This window comes from Rhinoderma darwinii, unplaced genomic scaffold (assembly GCF_050947455.1).
Source record: "Rhinoderma darwinii isolate aRhiDar2 unplaced genomic scaffold, aRhiDar2.hap1 Scaffold_2229, whole genome shotgun sequence".
Taxonomy (NCBI): domain Eukaryota; kingdom Metazoa; phylum Chordata; class Amphibia; order Anura; family Rhinodermatidae; genus Rhinoderma; species Rhinoderma darwinii.
In genome coordinates, this window is record NW_027462550.1 from 35,960 (window position 1) to 44,794 (window position 8,835).

The 8,835-nt window shown below is 32.9% G+C and overlaps 1 non-coding gene across 1 annotated transcript; it reads left to right on the top strand.

The window, feature by feature from the left end:
• Positions 1–2,225: 2,225 nt before the first annotated feature.
• On the top strand, positions 2,226–3,158 carry LOC142701771 (18S ribosomal RNA). The gene has a single exon (XR_012867078.1). It is a non-coding gene; the product is annotated as an 18S ribosomal RNA (ribosomal RNA).
• The last annotated feature ends 5,677 nt before the right edge of the window (positions 3,159–8,835 follow it).

Genomic DNA, 8,835 nt, shown 5'->3' on the forward strand with positions numbered 1-8,835 from the left:
ATGTATATGTATATATAACATGTATATGTATATATAACATGTATATGTATATATAACATGTATATGTATATATAACATGTATATGTATATATAACATGTATATGTATATATAACATGTATATGTATATATAACATGTATATGTATATATAACATGTATATGTATATATAACATGTATATGTATATATAACATGTATATGTATATATAACATGTATATGTATATATAACATGTATATGTATATATAACATGTATATGTATATATAACATGTATATGTATATATAACATGTATATGTATATATAACATGTATATGTATATATAACATGTATATGTATATATAACATGTATATGTATATAACATGTATATGTATATAACATGTATATGTATATAACATGTATATGTATATAACATGTATATGTATATAACATGTATATGTATATAACATGTATATGTATATAACATGTATATGTATATAACATGTATATGTATATAACATGTATATGTATATAACATGTATATGTATATAACATGTATATGTATATAACATGTATATGTATATAACATGTATATGTATATAACATGTATATGTATATAACATGTATATGTATATAACATGTATATGTATATAACATGTATATGTATATAACATGTATATGTATATAACATGTATATGTATATAACATGTATATGTATATAACATGTATATAACATGTATATATCATGTATATATCATGTATATATCATGTATATATCATGTATATATCATGTATATATCATGTATATATCATGTATATATCATGTATATATCATGTATATATCATGTATATATCATGTATATATCATGTATATATCATGTATATATCATGTATATATCATGTATATATCATGTATATATCATGTATATATCATGTATATATCATGTATATATCATGTATATATCATGTATATATCATGTATATATCATGTATATATCATGTATATATCATGTATATATCATGTATATATCATGTATATATCATGTATATATCATGTATATATCATGTATATATCATGTATATATCATGTATATATCATGTATATATCATGTATATATCATGTATATATCATGTATATATCATGTATATATCATGTATATATCATGTATATATCATGTATATATCATGTATATATCATGTATATATCATGTATATATCATGTATATATCATGTATATATCATGTATATATCATGTATATATCATGTATATATCATGTATATATCATGTATATATCATGTATATATCATGTATATATCATGTATATATCATGTATATATCATGTATATATCATGTATATATCATGTATATATCATGTATATATCATGTATATATCATGTATATATCATGTATATATCATGTATATATCATGTATATATCATGTATATATCATGTATATATCATGTATATATCATGTATATATCATGTATATATCATGTATATATCATGTATATATCATGTATATATCATGTATATATCATGTATATATCATGTATATATCATGTATATATCATGTATATATCATGTATATATCATGTATATATCATGTATATATCATGTATATATCATGTATATATCATGTATATATCATGTATATATCATGTATATATCATGTATATATCATGTATATATCATGTATATATCATGTATATATCATGTATATATCATGTATATATCATGTATATATCATGTATATATCATGTATATATCATGTATATATCATGTATATATCATGTATATATCATGTATATATCATGTATATATCATGTATATATCATGTATATATCATGTATATATCATGTATATATCATGTATATATCATGTATATATCATGTATATATCATGTATATATCATGTATATATCATGTATATATCATGTATATATCATGTATATATCATGTAAACATTATTATGCTTTTAAAGGAAAACAGTCTTCCTCTGGCTTTAGGGCCCAGCAACTCTTGGTGCAAACCCAAGTAAAAGCTGCTTCTGTAGCTTAATCCCAAAGCATTGGTCTTGTAAACCAAAGACTGAAGAGTAAATTCCTCCTGAAGCTCAAGATAGAGAGAATCTAACTCCCATAGCTAACCCCCAAAGCTAGCATTCTATTTAAATTATATCTTGTCTAAATAGCTTAAATAAAGCATAGCACTGAAAATGCTAAGATGGATCTTAAAAAATCCTTTAGACACAAAGGTTTGGTCCTAGCCTTGAAATCAGTTTTTACTTAATATATACATGCAAGTCTCCACACCCCTGTGAAAACGCCCTTAAATCCCCACTAGGGATAAGGAGCTGGTATCAGGCACAAACACACCCAAGACACCTAGCTATGCCACACCCACAAGGGCCCTCAGCAGTAATTAACATTGAGTATGAGCGAAAGCTTGACTCAGTCAAAGTAAAAAGAGCCGGCAAATCTGGTGCCAGCCGCCGCGGTTACACCACGTGGCTCAAATTGATTATTATCGGCGTAAAGCGTGATTAAAGTTTTAACAAATTAAAATTAAATTAAGATTAAGCTGTAACACGCTTGTTATTAAGAAATCCAAAACGAAAGTTATTTTAATTAACATAACTTGATCCCACGACAGCTAAGAAACAAACTAGGATTAGATACCCTACTATGCTTAGCCGTAAACTTTTAACTACACCACAAATCGCCCGGGAACTACGAGCAAAGCTTAAAACCCAAAGGACTTGACGGTACCCCATATCCACCTAGAGGAGCCTGTCCTACAACCGATAACCCCCGATTAACCTCACCATTTTTAGTTATTCAGCCTGTATACCTCCGTCGTCAGCTTACCCCGTGAGCGAAATATAGTGAGCTTAATGTCTTTACACCAATACGTCAGGTCAAGGTGCAGCAAATAAAATGGGAAGAGATGGGCTACACTTTCTAACATAGAAAATACGAAAGACTACATATGAAACCTAGTCAGAAGGCGGATTTAGCAGTAAAAAGATAACAGAGAGTTCTTTTTAATCTGGCACTGGGGTGTGTACACACCGCCCGTCACCCTCTTCTCAGCTAAACTATAGTTTTTAACAACTCTTACGCCACATAGAAGAGGTAAGTCGTAACATGGTAAGTATACCGGAAGGTGTGCTTGGAAACGAAGTGTAACTTAATGAAAGTATCCCGCTTACACCGAGAAATTATTTGTGAAAATCAAATCACCTCGAGCTAAAAATCTAGCCACACCCAATCAAATGACACTTAAAAATTCCGTTTATTTAATTAAAACATTTTAACAGTTTAGTAAAGGCGATTGAAAAATTCTTATGAGCTATATATAAAGTACCGCAAGGGAATAATGAAATAAAAATGAAATAGCTATTAAGCACAATAAAGTAAAGACTAACTCTTGTACCTTTTGCATCATGGTTTAACAAGTCTAATCAAGCAAAAAGATCTTAAGTTTGACCCCCCGAAACTAAGTGAGCTACTTCAAGGCAGCCCAAAGAGCAAACCCGTCTCTGTCGCAAAAGAGTGGGAAGACCTTCAAGTAGAGGTGATAGACCTAACGAACTTAGTGATAGCTGGTTGCTCAGGAAAAGGATTTTAGTCCCGCCTAAAAGTTTATTGTCACCTAAAAACTCAATATTAACTTTAGAGTAATTCAAATAAGGTACAGCCTATTTGAAACAGGATACAACCTTCACTAATGGGTAATTAAAATAATTTAATAACCAAGTAGGCCTAAAAGCAGCCACCTTTTTAATAGCGTCAAAGCTTAATTGTTTTATTATTAAATTTCTTCATCAAATATTAACCCTTTAATAGTACTGAGCACTTCTATATTTTTATAGAATTTTTTATGTTAAAACTAGTAACAAGAACAAGACCTTCTCTAACAATGCATATGTAAATCAGAAAGGACACACCACTGCTAATTAACATGCCTGAGTATAAAGTAGTAACCCAACAAGAAAATTCAACTAAATCTCATGTTAACCTAACACAAGAGCATTACAAGAAAGATTAAAAGAAAAAGAAGGAACTCGGCAAATATTAACCCCGCCTGTTTACCAAAAACATCGCCTCTTGACTAACATAAGAGGTCCAGCCTGCCCAGTGATATAATTCAACGGCCGCGGTATCCTAACCGTGCGAAGGTAGCGTAATCACTTGCCCTTTAAATAAGGGCTAGTATGAATGGCATCACGAAGGTTATACTGTCTCCTTTCTCTAATCAGTGAAACTAATCTCCCCGTGAAGAAGCGGGGATGAACTTATAAGACGAGAAGACCCTATGGAGCTTTAAACAAATAACAATTGCTATAAATATCCAAATTTCAGAATTATAAAATTTATTTTTAGCAATTTGATTACTAGTTTTAGGTTGGGGTGACCGCGGAGTAAAAATTAACCTCCACATTGAAAGAAATACTTTCTAAACAAAAAACTACAACTTTATGTATCAATAAATTGACATCAATTGACCCAATATTTTTGATCAACGAACCAAGTTACCCTAGGGATAACAGCGCAATCTACTTCAAGAGCCCATATCGACAAGTAGGTTTACGACCTCGATGTTGGATCAGGGTACCCCAGTGGTGCAGCCGCTACTAACGGTTCGTTTGTTCAACGATTAAAACCCTACGTGATCTGAGTTCAGACCGGAGAAATCCAGGTCAGTTTCTATCTATAAAGAGTTTATTCTAGTACGAAAGGACCGAAAAAACATGGCCTATGTTTAATACAAGCCATAATTTAATTTATGTTAAAAACTCAATAAATTATTAATCTAACATTTAACTTAAGATAAAAGTAGTTAGCGTAGCAAAATCTGGCATTGCAAAAGATCTAAACCCTTTCTATAGAGATTCAAATTCTCTCACTAACTTTGAACCTAATAAATGTAATTTTTCCACTATTTTATATTGCCCCCATTCTTTTGGCAGTTGCATTCTTTACCCTAATTGAACGAAAAGTTTTAGGGTATATGCAACACCGCAAAGGCCCTAATGTAGTAGGCCCCACGGGTCTTCTTCAACCTATTGCTGACGGGGTAAAACTTTTTATTAAAGAACCCATTCGACCCTCCACTTCATCTCAAACCCTTTTTTTATTAGCCCCCACCTTAGCTTTATCCCTAGCCATAATTATCTGAACCCCTATTCCCATGCCAATTTCTTTTTCAGATATAAATCTAAGCATCTTATTTATTTTAGCTCTGTCAAGCCTCACAGTTTATTCTATTTTAGGCTCCGGATGATCATCAAATTCCAAATATGCTTTAATCGGTGCACTACGAGCAGTTGCACAAACTATCTCGTATGAAGTCACATTAGCACTTATTCTTTTATGTGCAATTCTTTTAGCCAGCAACTTTACACTACAAAATCTTAATGTTGCCCAAGAATCCATTTGAATAATTTTTCCAATTTGGCCCCTAGCAATAATATGATTTATTTCAACTCTAGCTGAAACTAATCGAGCACCATTCGACTTAACCGAGGGGGAGTCTGAACTAGTTTCTGGGTTTAATGTAGAATATGCAGGCGGCCCATTTGCATTATTTTTTTTAGCAGAATATGCAAATATTTTAATAATAAATACTATCTCTTCTATTATTTTCTTGGGCTCCTCCACCCTTATTTTTTTAATTTCCACACTCTCTATTATAACTAAAGTTACTTTACTTTCAATAATGTTTTTGTGAGTTCGAGCCTCATATCCACGATTTCGCTATGATCAGCTAATACACCTTGTGTGAAAAAACTTTCTGCCCTTAACATTGGCACTAGTAATCTGACACATTGCCACCCCAATTTCAATATTTTTTACACCACCAATTATATAGAAATGTGTCTGAAAGATAAGAATCTCCTTGATAGGGAGAATAATAGGAGTTCAAACCTCCTCATTTCTTTAGAAAAATAGGAATTGAACCTATAACTGGGAGATCAAAACTCCCCATAATTCCATTTTACCACTTTCTAGTAAAGTCAGCTAAATAAGCTTTTGGGCCCATACCCCAAATATGTTGGTTAAACCCCCTCCTTTATTAATTAATCCATATGCCCTATCAACTATCTTTATAAGTCTATTTATTGGAACAATTTTAACTCTTTCAAGTCAACATTGAATGCTAGCCTGAATTGGACTAGAAATCAATACAATAGCAATTATTCCTCTAATAATAATTGTTCCTCACCCCCGAGCCACTGAAGCCGCAACAAAATACTTTCTTACACAAGCAACAGCATCAGCACTAATTTTATTTTCTAGCACAATAAATGCATGAATTACAGGAGAATGAACAATTAATTCTAATATTAATGATACTTTAGCTATTTTATTATCTATCGCCATTCTTATAAAACTCGGAGTCGCCCCATTTCACTTCTGATTACCAGAGGTCCTGCAAGGAATTTCACTTAAAACTGGACTTATTTTATCAACATGACAAAAATTAGCCCCTATAGCACTTCTAATTCAATTAGCACCTTTCATTAACCTTAACCTCATGCTGTTATTAGGCCTCTTATCAACAATGATTGGGGGCTGAGGCGGTATTAACCAAATACAAATTCGAAAAATTCTAGCATTCTCTTCAATTGCCCACTTAGGTTGAATAGTGGCAGTATTAAAAATCTCCCCTCAACTTTCCTTAACAAACTTTTACATCTATATTTTATTAACATCAACCCTCTTTTTAACTTTTTTATCATTAAACACAAAAAACATTTCTGAATTATCAACCTCTTGATCTAAAGCCCCCACCTTAACTGCCCTCTCCCTACTTTTGCTACTCTCACTAAGTGGTCTCCCCCCACTAACCGGGTTTATACCTAAATGATTTATTGCACAAGAAATAGTTAAACAAGATTTAACAGTATTCGCACTAATAATTTTATTATCAACACTCCTCAGTCTATTTTTTTACTTACGCTTAACTTACACTATATCTCTTACACTAGCCCCAAATACCTCCAATACCCCCTCTACTTGAATTTATAAACAAAAAAATATTATAGCAGCTCCAATTATTTTTTCCCTAATAATTCTCCCAATTTCCCCAATAATCATAATCCTTATTTAAGAAACTTAGGATAATCAAAACCAAGAGCCTTCAAAGCCCTTAATAGAAGTTAAAATCTTCTAGTTTCTGTAAGACTTGTAGAATATTAATCCACATCTTCTAAATGCAACTCAGACGCTTTAATTAAGCTAAAATCTTCTAGAATGACGGGCCTTGATCCCACAATACTTTTAGTTAACAGCTAAATACTCTATCCAGTGAGCTTCATTCTACTTCTCCCGGTTTTTAAAAACGGGAGAAGCCCCGGCAGAACTTCTTCTGCTTCTTGAGGTTTGCAACCTGACGTGTGACACCCCGGAGCCTGGTAAAGGAGGGATTTAAACCTTCATGCTCGGGGCTACAACCCGCCGCCTGTTTCGGCCACTTTACCTGTGATAATTACCCGTTGACTATTTTCAACTAATCATAAAGACATTGGAACCCTGTACCTAGTATTTGGGGCGTGAGCTGGTATGGTCGGGACCGCTTTAAGTCTTCTTATTCGAGCTGAACTAAGTCAACCCGGCTCCCTACTAGGTGATGATCAAATTTATAATGTTATTGTTACTGCCCACGCCTTTATTATAATTTTCTTTATAGTCATGCCCATCATAATCGGCGGCTTCGGTAACTGACTAGTACCCTTGATAATTGGAGCTCCAGATATAGCTTTCCCCCGTATAAATAATATGAGCTTTTGGCTCCTTCCCCCATCTTTCCTCCTTCTTTTAGCATCAGCTGGGGTCGAAGCTGGAGCAGGAACTGGTTGAACCGTTTATCCTCCATTAGCAGGCAACCTGGCCCATGCTGGGCCATCCGTAGACCTAACTATCTTCTCACTTCATTTAGCTGGTGTATCCTCAATTCTGGGCGCAATTAATTTTATCACAACTATCATTAATATAAAACCTCCATCAATAACTCAATACCAAACACCTCTATTTGTTTGGTCTGTGTTAATCACCGCAGTTCTTCTTTTATTATCACTACCAGTTTTAGCAGCCGGCATTACCATACTCCTGACAGACCGTAATCTTAATACAACATTTTTTGACCCCGCAGGTGGAGGCGACCCAGTTCTTTATCAACATCTATTCTGATTTTTTGGCCACCCAGAAGTCTATATTCTTATCCTCCCTGGCTTTGGAATTATTTCTCACGTAGTAGCTTATTATTCTAGCAAAAAGGAGCCTTTCGGGTATATAGGCATGGTTTGAGCTATAATATCAATTGGACTATTAGGCTTTATTGTGTGAGCTCACCATATGTTTACAACAGACTTAAATGTTGATACTCGAGCATATTTTACTTCCGCAACAATAATTATTGCTATTCCTACAGGAGTTAAAGTTTTTAGTTGACTGGCCACAATGCACGGCGGAATCATTAAATGAGACGCTGCCATATTGTGAGCCCTTGGGTTCATTTTTTTATTTACTGTAGGCGGACTTACAGGAATTGTACTAGCCAATTCTTCCTTGGACATTGTTCTTCATGATACTTATTATGTAGTTGCTCATTTTCACTATGTTTTATCTATAGGAGCAGTTTTTGCTATTATAGCCGGATTTGTTCACTGATTTCCTTTATTTACAGGATATACTCTTCACAACTCTTGAACTAAAATTCATTTTGGAGTAATATTTGCTGGAGTAAATTTAACCTTTTTTCCACAACATTTTCTTGGCCTAGCGGGGATGCCACGACGATATTCTGATTACCCTGACGCCTACACACTCTGAAATACAGTATCATCTATTGGTT